This window comes from Meles meles, chromosome 4 (assembly GCF_922984935.1).
Source record: "Meles meles chromosome 4, mMelMel3.1 paternal haplotype, whole genome shotgun sequence".
Taxonomy (NCBI): Eukaryota; Metazoa; Chordata; class Mammalia; order Carnivora; family Mustelidae; genus Meles; species Meles meles.
Window position 1 is genome coordinate 17,650,893 of NC_060069.1, and position 15,439 is coordinate 17,666,331.

The following is a 15,439-nucleotide window of genomic DNA, read 5'->3' on the forward strand; positions in this document are numbered from 1 at the left end:
CACTTATATGAGGTACCCAAAATATTCAAAATCACAGGGACAGAGAGCAGAATGGTGACCGCAAGGAAATGGCGGAAAGGAGGAATAGAAAGTTATTGCTTCATGGATAGAGAGCTTCAGTTTGAGAGGATGGAAAAGTTCTAATGATGAATAATAATGATACTTCATAGCAGTGTGAGTGTATTTAATCCCCCTGAACTATACCTTAAAACAATTAAGACAGTAAATTTTAGGTAATGTATATTTTGTCCCAATGAAAGAAGGGAAAAAAATTGCTGTTTTTTATTATCACTGTACTGTAGCAGTTTTAAATAATGTCAGCAAAATACTCCTTCCCCCCAACAAAATATCTTCCCTTTAAATTCTCAAACAACTGCTACAGGCAACGTTGAGATTTAACTAGAAAGATAGATAATATACAAGCATTTACATAAGCTTATGTGATATTTCATATGTAACATACACATGTGTATATTTATGTGTGTGTGCTTAAAGTTAGTAAAATTTTACTATCTTCTAATAAGACTTATATTCCACATGGAATTAATTTGGAGAAATCTCAGTTATGTAGTCTGCCCCAGCATATGTGGACTCAGCTACCCTGCGCTCATTTTAAGAGTAAGTTCTTAGCGGTTAGGAATATCTGAGCAAGCTTTAGACTCAGTGTGCCTCCAACCCCTGTGGTACTAAGCTTCCTGAATGTAAACATTAGATTTGAGTAACACAGTGATTGTAAGGATAAAGAAATGGAACTTGGGTTAGTCCGAGTCTATCCTTCCGTATGACCACTCAGATTTCACTTACGTTTAAATTTCAGAAGAGTGAAGTAGAATGTCAACTGCATTCTGTACTGTTTTTGTTTGGTAAGTGTAAGTTTCAGTTACACGTGTGCATTTGTTTCACTTCATCATTATTACTGAACACGATGCTGAAATACATGGTGGAGGGCGGGATGTTGCAATGGTCTGCTCCACATATCCAATATGTTAGATACAGCAAGGCCTTAATAAATGTCTAATGAAGGCAATGAATGAATGAATAATAAACTCAAAATGCAAATAATAATGTCAAAAATATATCATCTCATCCTCATTTGAAATAAATAAATCATGTACTTTTGGAGGAAATTACTTTAAAATATTCAGAGATTCTATCAGATGACAGGATCTTCAGAGCTGTAGGAACAGATGCCACACACAGAAACACCCCAGGGAAGTAACATCTGAATGATTTTTTTTTCTTTCCCATGGTTAGGGAATCTATGTTTTGAAGTATCAGCTATGTTTATGAATTGTCCTGCATGTCTCCTTACCACGGTTCCAGTCTCATCCTGCTGGCAGAATTGATATTTTAATACCAATTCTATTTTCCATCTTGGAGAAAACAATAAAGTTATATTTCCTGGAAAGACCAGGATCAATTCTTCCCTTTCTCAAAATACAGGAGAATTGAATTACCATGGATAGATCAAATAGACTACAAAACTCAAGGTACACAAATTTCTCACACATACATACTCCAGGGCAAATTGTAATCAATTAAAACAGCCTGTAAAGCAAATGACTGTCTTTCGTTTCATCTTTTTAAAGCACAAAGCATGTGAATTTTAATTGCTTTTTATTCTTTTTTGAGACTATTTAGAGGCTATTCGGAGATAAAGTTTGGCTGTACACACATCACACAACTGGTTTCTTTGGTTCTCTTTAACCAGATATTTACCTACAGGTACAAGCTCAGACCAGACAACATCCCTCAGGGGGTCAAAAAAGAACACTGTGAATTTTGTGCAATAACTTCCACGCTATCACTCCACCAGGAGCCACATCTCCTTCATTCATAAAACAGTATGGATACTTACCTTAAACTGCTAGAGAGAAAACAGGCAGCCACAAACCCTCAGCCTTGCTGAGTCTGGTATCCATTAGAAGAACAATATGTTAGGCAGTGTTTGTTTTTGGCCTGGGAGAGAATTTCTTCAACTGGTAACCCACTGTGTCCCAAACACTGAATTATGGATGGTTTGTTTTGTTTGGATCTGTTTTATTCTCCAAGAAACACAAACGGCACTTTTTTTTTTAATGTAAAATTAAATGTACTCACAGTTCCTGTGGTGCAATTTAAATATGTTTTCAGTATTTCCTCCAGAAATTCACATAGAGTGTAAAATGATTTGCACAGCTTGAGTTTCTTTTTTTATTGACATAGAATTAACTCTGCTGACTTGATAAAAGAAAACTAAATTAAGCCAGAATTACATTAATTTTGTCTTAAAAAAATAGCTTCTTCAGTTACGATAGCCTTAGTGGAAATATCCATTTTATGCTTTATTTAACTCTGTGGAGTTTCTATCTCATTTAAGTCTAAGTATTGAACGGCTTCATTTGGATTTTTGTTTACTTACTAGTTTGGCAAAGAAGCAGTGTGACTGATACTTTGTTTTCTTTTAATGAATTCCAAACCTTTCAAAATGTGAACATCATTTGGACTGACTAGGCCATACATAATAAGCTTGTAATAGAAGTGAAGTTCTAATAAATTCCACTTCCCCTCAAATGTATTCTCATAAATATAAAATCAATGATACAGATAAATAATCCAAGTCTTCTCTCTCTTTTCCTTAGTAGAGTATTTCTGTCAGAACCTACCTTAGAGTCTTACTCCATGGTTGACTCTCATAACTAATCAGATTATTCTCACCCACTTACTCTAAGAGAACATTCTGTGAAGAAAAAAAAAAATGACATCCACCCAGCTGTCCCTTGGCCTCCACGTCCAATACCCATCGCCACGTTGCATAACCACTAACAAAACATCAGAGGTATAGACAATCCTGTATTGCTCATGCACACGGGGTGGTTGGCTGGGGTGTGGGGCTGCTGATCATAGCTGGGCACACTCATATACCTTCGGATCGCATACTTGCCAACTTATCTATGCTGTCCTCAGTTGAGAAGAGAGGGTAATTCATCCCTGTTCTATCATAGCCCTGTATATTAGCTTTCTATAGCTGTCTTAGCAAATAACTGCAAACCCAACATCTTCAACCAATTCAATTTACTATCCCGTGATTCCACAGTTCAGAAGCCTGGGTTATCTCAGCCATTTTGTTGTTGTTTTCATTTTTATTGTTTGTTTGTATACAGAGAGAGAGCAAGAATGGGTGGAAGGAAGGGGCAGAGGGAGAGAGAGCATCTTAAGCAGGCTCCAAGCTCAGCATGGAGCCTGACATAGGACTCAATCTCACAACCCTGAAATCACGACCTGAGCTGAAATTAAGAGTCAGATGCTTAACTGACTGAGCCACCCTGGTTTGTCTTAGTTGGGTTTTCTGCTCCACATTTTACAACACTGAAATGAAGCTGTCGGCTACCTAGGCTCTTATTGTGAGGTTCTGGGAAGAATGCACTTCAAAGCTCATTCGGGTTGTTGGTTGAATTTATTTCTTTATAATTGCAGAACTGAGGTCCCCTTTCCTTGCTGACTGTAGCTCAAAGAGGTTCTCCTCTAGTCCTCACATGTGAGCTGCTACATATTACAGCCAACAGCAGGGTGCTGAGCCCTTCTCACTCTTAGACTCTCTTTTATTTCCCCTTTTGTTGCATCAGTCTTTTGCCTCTTCTGCCCATTTTCAGAACCAAGACTAAGAAAGTTCTCTGCTATTTTACTGTGATTACATTGATCTTACCACTAAAAATCTAGGATAATCTTTCTTTTTTTTTTAAGATTTTATTTATTTATTTGACAGAGATCACAAGTAGGCAGCGGGGGCGGGGCAGTGGGAGGGTGGAAGCAGGCTCCCTGCTGAGCAGAGAGCCCAATGCGGGGCTCGATCCCAAGACCCTGGGATCATGACCTGAGCTGAAGGCAGAGGCTTTAACCCACTGAGCCACCCAGGCGCCCCAAATCTTTCTGTCTTAACCCTGATTATATCTTCAAAATCTTTTGCCATGTATCCTAACACAACTACAGGTTCTGAAGATTAGGGTGCGGGCATCTTTGAGGGCTATTCTACCTATTACACCTCAAGGCACTTTCTTGCCATGGCGGAGGAGAGAAAGCATGCACTCTCAAAGTATTTTTTTAACAACAAAATGACCAAATCCAGTCACACTGTCAAGCCCAGTGTCAGAATGGGAGGGTAATACATAGTTATATGACAAAGAATGTGTATGCGGGGAAGGTGAAAAATTGAGGTCACAGACTCCTCAAGACAAGAGAAATATTTATTAAGAGCTAGTGACAGTGTTGGGCATGTTAACCATCTCCAAAAACCACATGGTAGACAAGAGTAAATGTCTTCACAACAGAGGTGGTCCACAAGGTAGAATCACATGTATAATTACTATCAGCCTCAATATACAATGAAAACTATTAGTCAAAAGTATTGTTCCTGGGGTGCCTGGGTGGCTCAATGGGTTAAGCCTCTGCCTTCAGCTCAGGTCATGATCTTGGGGTCCTGGGATGGAGCCCCACATGGGGCTCTCTGCTCAGCAAGGAACCTGCCCCCTCCACCCCGCCTACTTGTAATCTTTCTCTCTCTGTTAAATAAATAAATAAAATCTTAAAAAAAAAAAAGTCTTGTTCCTCACTAATGCCTGGCTTACAGCAGATATTCAAAACAAAAATAGCTTTCAGACTTACACGCTATGCCAGGAACTGTATGTGCTCAATAGCAAACATGTTAATCCATAACAATTCTATGAAGGAGGTATATCTCCTGTACATAGACATTTCATAGATGACAAAACTGAGGCAAAGTGAGGTTATAAAATTTGCCTAAGGTTATATAACTAGTAAATGATAGAGTCAGGATACAGACCCAGAAGGTAAGTAAATATTTGATTAAAAGGAAGATCTGAGATAGATCTCAAGTATAGATCCTATCAAGTATAGGATGACTGAGTGAATTTCACACACAAAAAAAACTTGCCATGAAAATTTTAGATTAAAAAAAAATTAATTGTGGAAAAGAAGCTTAATTTCAAAAACTGAGTTCACCATTTTTAAGTACAATAAAACATAGTCACTGCAAATTCACATTAGCAATATGTACAATATATTAACAAAATGACAACTTTTCCAAAATGTCATAGGCAAATGAGTGACTTGTTTCTCTCAGAATACTTAATTGGTTTGAAATAAGGAAAGGACTCCTTTTCTAGATGTTGAGGCAAAAACTATGAGACCTATTCCTGTTAAAAAAAGAAAAATCTGACAACTGAGAATTCATTCTGATGCCCTTGGGATTCCAGAATACCCCAGTGATGGCTGAATCATTTCCATTATGAAAACAAAAACAAAACTTAAAATTCTTACAACATTTACCCTAAAGGTTACAACTACTGGTTAACAGTCATGCTGATGGATAACATCCATCAAGGATGGATTCAATTAATCATCAGTCATTTGTTGAATGCATTCTATGAGCAACCCCCTGCCTAACACTGTAAGTTTTAAAGTATATCACTGCCCTCAAGACCACTACAACACATAATAGGAGCTCCAAATACACCAGAGGATACAGGGCATTTTCTCAATAAATGGGTTAGCTGGATAAGACATAAACACACAAAATGAATAACAATACTATGGCATCAGTGTGAGATGTGTGGCGATAACTAACTATGGCTGAAGGGCTAGATGATAAAGAACACTATCACGAAGAAGGTGGAATGTGGAACGTGGTACAGACCTAAGGGAGGGCTGGAAAGGAAACACGGTCTCTGTTAGGGTCCATTTATTGACAGGCTTAGGAATTTTATCTGAAAAGAATGCATATCAAGACCTATGTTGCATTTGTTCTTTATTCTTCCTTTATTCATTTGAAACATATTTATTGATTATCAGGATTTATCTAGGTCTTGAGGATACAATGAAAAATGAGAGACTCAGCCCTCATGGAAAATTTATTCTAGTGGAGAGACAGATAGACACATCAAATTATTACAGAAAGTACTAACTGCTGTGCAGGAAATAAATTGGATTCAGTAATAGAGAATAACTGGGATGGCAGGATTTTAGATGATATGATTATCCAGGGCCAAATGACCGGGTCATATGAGCTGAAATCTGAAACATGGGAAGGAGTTGGCCATGGGAAGAACCAAGGTAAAAATCCTCTGAGCGAGAGAACAGAACTGTAAAGGTCTGGAACAGGGAAAGAACCAAGAGTAGTTTAAATAGTATCTCAAGATGAAAGTGGCCTAAGTACAGGGAGTCAAAAAGAGAGAGATCACCAATGACCCTGCAGAAGCAGGAAGGAGGCCAATCTGGCCCTTTGCCCACTTAGAGAAAACTGGGTTTCTAAGCAAAGAACGAGAGATTTTATTTCTATTTTAAGATCTCTCGGTACTATGTAGGGAATGGGTTTACATAGAGGAGTGATATTTGGGAGGCCGGTGGTAGACTTTGTGCTAATGAGAAACCACCATGATTCCAACCAAGATGAGGCAGTGGACACAGAGAAATGGACAGATTTGAAGTATATTTTAGTGATAGGATCAGTAATATTGGGATGCCTGGGTAGCTCAGTTGGTTAAGCAACTGCCTTTAGCTCAGGTCATGATCCTGGGGTCCCAGGATCGAGTCCCACATCAGGCTCCCAGCTCTGTGGGGAGTCTGCTTCTCCTTCTGACCCTCTCCCCTCTCATGCTCTCACTCTCTCTTTCTCTCTCTCAAATAATAAAAATCTTTTTAAAAAATGAATTAGAGGAGTGGGAAAAGGTAAATAGAAATGGTGAATTCTGGGACACTTGGGTGGCTCAATGGGTTAAAGCCTCTGCTTTCGGCTCAGGTCATGATCTCAGGGTCCTGAGATCAAGCCCTGCATCGGACTCTCTGCTCAGCAGGGAGTCTGCTTCCCTTCCTCTCTGCCTGCCTCTCTACCTACTTGTAGAGTAAGTAGAAAGAGTAGTATCTCTGTCTGTCAAATAAATAAATAAAATCTTTAAAAAAAAAGAAATGGTGAATTCTAAGACAATGTTTGAATGTTTTGCTTGGACAGAGGTAAATGGTGGTACTAAAGTATGGTGGTATTAGTGAATCATGTAAGGAGAGCTGGAGTGGAGGAACAGAGCTATGGGGAAGGATTTAGTATGTCTGATTATACTGTGATATATATATATATAATACACATTACTACACATAATAATGTATACTATATGATTATATTATGTTATATTTAAGATACGGTGGAGATGTACTGAATTTGCAGATTTATAGCTCAGAGAAATCCAGACTAGAACTCTAAATGTGGGGGTTGTCTGATATAGGGGTCATTTAAACCTTGGGCCTGGATGAAATCAACTTGGCTGAGGGTGAAAAGAAGGAAAGGAACAGGCAAAGTTCCAAAACCCATACAATACCAATATTTAGAGATGAAGTAGAGAAGGTAAGGCCAGTGAAAGAGACAGGAAAAAAAAAAAAGAACACCATCATGTCATGAAAATCAAGAAGGTAAATTTCTTTCAAAAGGATGAGATTAACAGAAACATCCTGATAAAAGACTGAGTTACATTTGTGAATTTCAGTTCCCACTAATTTTGGCATTGAGATCTTGGGTGACCTTGAAAAGGACAGTTTCTGTGAGGTCGTAGGGACTAAAGTCGGATTAAAAGCTATGTGGGAGGTGAAGACGGTGTGCACAACATGTTGGAGAAGTTTTATCATAGATGGGAACAGAAAAATGGGCAGTGGTTACAGAAAAATGAGGATCCAAGTTTCTTTAAGTGTGTTATGCTAGGGAAGTGGTTCTCAGAATTTCTAACTTACATAAGAATTATCTGGCAGTCTTATTAAAAAAAACAAAATTGCCAGAGTTTCTAATTCAGGAGGTTTTGTTGGAACATGAGAAATCCCATTTCTAACAAATTCCCAAGTGATGCTGATGCTGCTGATCCAGGAACCACACTTTGAGAACCACACCTTAGAAGATGTGTTTGTGCTACAGAAAATGGACCTATATAGAGAAAGACATCGGTGATAAAAGACAAGAAGAACTTTAGGAGTAAAGTTTTTGAAAAGGTGTGAGGGCCTGGGATCCAAAGGACAAATACTTTTGATTGTAGTAGGGACATTTTTCCATGGAAAAAGAACAAAGAAGGAGAGGTTGGTGCCATCTCATCTTTTGCCCTTGCTCCCCACATTCAGGGTCCTTTAGCACCTCTCTGTAGGCTCTCTCTGCTCCCAGATTTAGGTCCAATCTACAGCCATCCGACGGGGTTTAAAAGCCTGGTCTGTTTCATCACACAGAGGTCACAGTGCAACACTCGTCAGTTGCTCTTGTTACTAGCACTTTTTTGGCCTTCTGCCTCCTGCCCTCTTCTCTGCCTTGCCCAGCTTTGGAACCTCTACATCTGCCACGTTCCTTTAAACGAAGACTATATTTTTGCTCAGTGGAATCCTATGGATGCTGAAACAATTACTGTTGGGGTTGCTACTGTACAGCAAGGAGGGGTGAAGACCACGGTTACTTCAACCAGAGAATTTCCGCTGTCATCTAAATATATTAAGACTCTGAACATTTCGTTTGAAACAACAGTAAAGGATTTAAAAGCTAGTGCCTTGTAGATGACTACATGTCTCTAAGTTCTAGCTGTCTTCTAAAACATGAATTCCTACTTTCTTAACCTGGTCAGTGCTTCAAAACAGATTCCTTTCCTTCCACATTGCTCAGTGACTGGAGTCTAGTTCCAGACCCCAGTTTTCTTTTCTTTTTTTTTTTTTTAAGATTTTTACTTGTTTATTTGTCAGATAGAGAGAGAGCATAAGCAGGCAGAGAAGCAGGCAGAAGCAGGCTCCCTGCTGAGCAGGGAGCCCGATGTGGGACTCGATCCCAGGACACTGGGATCATGACCTGAGCCGAAGGCAGTGGCTTAACCGACTGAGCCACCCAGGCGTCCTGAAACCTCAGTTTTCTATTTGGCACTCTGTTTCCTGCTCCTATTCTTAATCAGTGTTCTTAAATTCTTAGGTCTGTGATCTGCCTACCTGAAAAGAGACCCTTATCTCTCTTGGTTGAGGCATTTCAATGCCAACTGTTCTCTGGATGAATGCCACGTTCTATCTATCATTACTCTCTCTTGGGTCACATATAGGTTAAGCTTGTTCTCTGGCCTTTCTCCCACCTCTATCCTAGATCCCAACCACATTTAACCCTTCAGTGTCATGCCACATTAGGAGATGGGCCAGTAGGGAAAGAATGGGTTGATACGGGGCAAAGGTTGGATAGAAACCTCTTTCGTTTAGGGAAACATATTTCATGACTATGGGTAAGATGAATAAGGGTTAGGAGAGGATAATGAGGATGTCTACGGATGAGACTAGAACAATGGTCTAGTCATCCTCTATGGGAGAGGTTAAAAAGGCCTCACCTGCAAAGTGACATAAGGAAAGGAAAGAATTAATCAGAGATATACGAATAGAGAGCTCTGTAGGAAATGTTACTTTCCGGCACACAGGATAGTTGTACTTAACTGCCCTTTGAAGATAAATACATGTAAGTGTAGGACTTACTTCAACTAAAGAAGTATGGGTAAAAATGATTTTGTAACTTTCAGGTTACAAAATTCAGAACTTTCAGAACTTGTGGGAGCTCTTCCATGTCCTCTCAGCCCTCAACAACCTGGAGGCATTTATTTGCAGGAGCCATAGAAGCAAAACAGCCTGAAACACTGATCGTCCAGCAGAACTGCCTGGAGAGCTACTCAGACTTCCAACGAACACTGTGTGTTATGTTAAACCACTTTCTGGGGAAGATAGCAGAAGGGGCAAGAGATGACTTCTGCAGCATAACCTAGCTTAGCTTTATAATACAAATGCTTTTTAAAAATTGTTTTACTTCTTGCTCTTTTATTACATATAGATTTAAGTGTAATACAAAAATCTAGGATGAACATAAAAATGTTACAAATGGATTCACATTATTATAAAATACTTAATTTTAAAGCAAAAATTTTAAATCCCTAAGGGAAGTTATCGACTCAATATAGTTATTTTGTTCATAAATAAAATAGCCATACTAATAATGTGCTAGAAATAAAATCACTTTACTTCGATTGTTATCCGAACATAATCCTATGTGTCAACTGTACTCAAATTATGACCTGAAGTATAAACACCACCCCCTCTACCATGATTTTCTTCCTTGGCCAGTCATTGTCTAGTTATTCTCAGAAAACTGAGCGCATATTTTTGCTTTGTTTCTGCAATGCCCTAGATAACACAAGCCTTTATAAACACTGGATGTTTTAATATCACATAGTATGAGTTTCCCAATTTTTCTTCATACATCTCTCATTTTGATGTAAGGCAGTCTTTAAACATTTCCAGGATTGGACCTACTAATGCCTAAGAAAGAGAGAAAAGCTTATTTTCATGCTTCCTTTTCTTTTCCAGTTTCTTCAATCTAAAGTTCAAAGCTTGGCCTGGCAATTTTATAACAGATTTTGTCTTTCCCTTGGGCAGTTAGTGACCTGAGATCTTTTGAGCTTAAAAGAAGCCAAAGGTTTGGATCCTCTTCTGGGGCTAATTGTCTTTCTAGTTAAATCTGGCAACAAACTCTTTATTAAAATCCTTATGTGGGAAGAACACATTATTACTAGACAATAAAATAACCTATGGGACAAACACACAGAAATGCATATTTATCTTCTTCAAAGCATTTGTCCATGTCCTTCCCTGAAAACTTTCTATTTCTCTCCAGGTAATGGTTAAATAGCTTTCTGTTTCAGTATTTTATGTGGCTGGCTATTTTAAGCACTAAAAAATGCTTGGCATTGTCTATTAGAATTATTTCTAAAAAATATCAATGTATTGTCAAGTGACAAAATATTCAAAATAATGATACAATATATCTGCAGTTTGTAAGGGAAATCCCAAGTAAAATGTTGGGATAAAACTGGGAAATTCCAACACAGAATTTATTTTGATGAAAAATGCCAGTGTTTTTAAATAAATTGCTAGTGTTTTAAAATATGTGTATTTTAAATCATATTGTAAGACTCACTGAAAATTTAGGAGGTAAAATTGCCTGGCTTATAGCTAGATAATTACTTATAAAAAGAAATTGAAAACATTGCATTATATATGCACACAGACTCAGAGCTAATTTAACAACATTCCTTTATAATATAACATTCATTCATTTTTTATGTAACACTTATCTTGATGTAATATAAAAATATCACAGGACTGTATTTGACCTCTTTGTGGCAAAGTTGGCTGTGTAAGGTCTGATAAGAATTCTGAAGTTCCCTATTGTCCAAGCAATCCTTCATTTTTCCCTTAAGGATTATAATCTGTGATGAGTAATTATGATATTTATGTAGTCAAACCCTGTGTACATATACTATCTTCTTGGATGGCACAAAAGCTGCTCTCAAATGCAGAAGCCCCTGAGGGTTGCATTCATTTGGTAGAGCTTTCCAGATAAAAAGACAGAGCTCCATAGAATTAGACACATTATGAATAATAAGTATGTTGAAATATATACACGAACTTCAGCTTGAGATGGTTCTGAGATTAGTTGTTATAATGACAGGGTCACCAAAATAGCCAGCAGTTAATTCCATGAAGAAAAGAACCACCTGAAATATGGTGAATCATGACCATGTGCTTGATGTTCAAGATACAATCCCTGAACTGCAGGATCGACATCACCAGGGATCTTCTGAGAAATGAGAAATCTTGGATCCCACCCAGACCTCTGGAATCAGACTCTGCCTTTTATTAAGATCCCCAGGTGATTCTTTGACACATTAAAATTTGAGCAGCATTCAGTTGTACAAAATAAACCATTAGGATTAAGACCTAAAAGATATCAAGTTGAGGCCAGTGTTACCCTGAAACCAAAACCAGATAAAGACTCCACTGAAAAAGAGAACTACAGTCCAATATCCCTAATGAATATGGAAGCAAAAATTCTCAGTAAAATACTAGCAAACCTTCTCCTAATGCTCCGCATTAGGAGAAGGAAAGGAAAAGCGAATTTCAGGAAATCGGAGGGGGAGACAAACCACGAGAGACCATGGACTCAGAGAAACAAACTGAGGATTTGGGGTGGAGGGTATTAAGGAGGGCACATATTGCATGGAGCACTGGGTGTTGTACATAAACAATAAATCTTGGAACACTGCACCAAAACCTAATGATGTATTTTATGGTGATTAACATAACACAATAAAAAAAAAACTAGCAAACCAAATCCAACAGTACATTCAAAGAATCATTGACCATGATCAAGTAGGATTTATTCGTGGGCTGCAAGGGTGGTTCAATATTCACAAACCAATCAATGTGATACACTACATTAATTTAAAAAAAACATAAGAACCGTATGATCTTTTCAGTAGCATGCAGAAAAAGTGTTTCACAAAGTTTAACATCCATCATGATAAAAACCCTCAACAAAGTAGGTTTAGAGGCAATATATTTCAACATAACAAAGGCCATATCTGAAAAACCCACAGCTAATATCATTCTCAATGAGAAAACCTAAGAGCTTTTCCTCTATAGCCAAGAATAAGGCAGGAGTGTCCACTCTCACCATTGTTATTTAATATAGTACTGGAAGTCCTAGCCACAACAATCAGACAAGAAAAAGGAATAAAAGGCATCCAAATTGACAAGAAGTCAAACCTTCACTATTTGCAGATGACAGGATATTCTATGTAGAAAACCCAAAAGACTCCATCAATAAACTGCAAGATCTGCTATACAAATTCAGAAAAATCATGTCACAAAATCAAAAGAGATGTTTCATTTCTACACACCAATAATGAAGTAACAGAAAGAGAAATTAAAAGATAAATCCCATTTTACAACTGCACCAAAACCCATAAAATACCTAGCAATAAATCTAACCAAAGAGGTAAAAGATCTATACTCTGAAAACTGGAAAACACTAATGAAAGAAGTTGAAGAGACACAGAGAAATGGAAAGATATTCCATGCTCATGAATTGGAAGAACAAATATTGTTAAAATGTCTATACTACCAAAAGCAGTCTACACATTTCATGCAATCCTCATCAAAATAACATGAGTATTTTTCACAGTGCTAGAACAAACAATACAAAAATTTGTATGGAGCCACAAAAGACCCCAGATATTCAAAGCAACCTTGGAAAAGAAAAAATAAAGCTGGAGGCATCACACTCTAGACTTCAAGCTCTATTACAAAGCTGTGATCATCAAGACAGTATAGTACAGGCACAAAAACAGACACATAAATCAATGGAACAGAATAGAAAACCCAGAAAGGAACCCACAACTATATGGTCAATTAATCTTCAACAAAGCAGTAAAGAATATCCAATGGAAAAAAGACAGTCTCTTCAACAAATGATGTTGGGAAAACTGGACAGCCACATGCAGAAGAATGAAACTGGACCATTTTCTTAAACCATACACCAAAATAAATTCAAATGGAATATGTAAATGAGACAGGAATCCATAGAAATTCTAGAAGAGAACACAGTTAGTAACCTTTTCGACATCAGTCATAGCAACTTCTTTTTAGGTATACCACCTGAGACAAGGAAAACAAAAATGAACTATTAGGACTTCATCAAGATAAAAAGCTTTTGCAGAGCAAAGGAAACAATCAACAGAACTAAAAGGCAACCTACAGAATGGGAGAAGATATTTGCAATGACATGTCTGATTAACACACACACACACACACACACACACACACACACAAACAAATAATCCTGTTAAAAAATGGGCAGAAGACATGAAGAGACATTTTTCCAAAGAAGACACACAGATGACCAACAGACACATGAAAAGATGCCCCAAAACACTCCTCACTAGGGAAATATAAATCAAAGCTACAATGATGTATCACCTCACACCTCTCAGAATGGTTAAAATTAACTTAAGAAATAGCAAATGTTGTTGAGTATGCAGAGAAAGGGGAACCCTCTTACACTGTTGGTGGGAATGCAAACTGGTACAGTCACTGTGGAAAAAAAGTATGAACATGTCCCAAAAATTTAAAAATAGAACTGCCCTAGGATCCAGTAATTGCACTACTGGGTATTTACTCAAAGAATACAAAAATGTTAATTTAAAGGGATACATGCACTCTAATGTTTATAGCAGCATTATCTACAATAGACAAATTAAACAGCTCAAATGTCCATCAACTGATAAATGGAAAAAGAAGAAATGGTACACACACACACACACACACACACACACACACACGCTAGAATGGTACTCAGCCATCTAAGAATGAAACCTTGCCATTTGCAATGACATGGATGTAACTAGAGCGTATTATGTTAAGTGAAATAAGTCAGAAAAAGACAAACACCATTTGATCTCACTTGTATGTAGAATTAAAGAAACAAAACAAACACAGCAGTGGGGGTGTGGGAGGGGTGGAGGGAAAGAGGCAAACCACGAAACAGACTCTTAACTATAGAGAAAAAACTGATAATTACCAAAGGAGAGGTGGGTAGGGGATGTGTTAAATAGGAGATGGGGATTAAGGAGTGCACTTGTGATGAGCACTGGGTGTTGTATGGAACTGTTGAATCACTAAATTTTGTATTTGAGATTATTATTATGGTATGTATTAACTAATAAGTTTAAATGAAAATTTTTAGAAATAAGAAATCCTGTTGTTTTTGAAAGAAACTTTGGGCCTAGTAAGAATCAATGGCTCTAACCAGATATTTATTTTAGCTACCATCATGCTCTTGGTAAGATTTGGTAAGATAATTTACTTAAACTTTCACTAATATCCCTCAGGCTTTTATGCTATGATAAAGGTGATGCTGAGGAAGTTACCTTTCCATGAATTAGTCATGGATAATGAAGTTAAATATGTAATATGAAGGGTAAAGAATCCGTCAATATTATTATAATCCTATATCCCTTCCATGTTCTGTGCTGAGCACTTTTTTATTCATTCATTTATTTATTCAACTTATTTGATCGAATATGGAGTATATGTCAGGCACTGGGCTTGGCACCAGGAACACTGAGGAGGAATATATTCCTTAGCATCATCTGCCATCCTTCTCTAAGTATTTAATTTAAGAAAATAATGGATAGTTTTCTAGGATGAGGGTTATAACAAAAGGAAGGGAGCCTCTGAAAATCCTACTAATAGATGGCTTATCTTTGTCTTCTAAAATGCAACAGCACCAACTTCCATTAATTGAGCAACTAGTAGTTTACGACACTGCATTACTTTGAACATATATTCTTTAATCTTCATAATAACCTTATGATCTTTTATATAACTTATGACATAATACACCTTTTACCGAGGCTGTAAAACTTTCACATCGTCTTTTATAACTGAGGCTAAGAGTTTAAATTATTTGCATATGTCATAAGAGTACTAATGGGCAGCATTACCATTTGATACCAGCTTTGTCTGGCCCTAAATGCTATTCTAAACGACCATGCACACCAAAATTAAT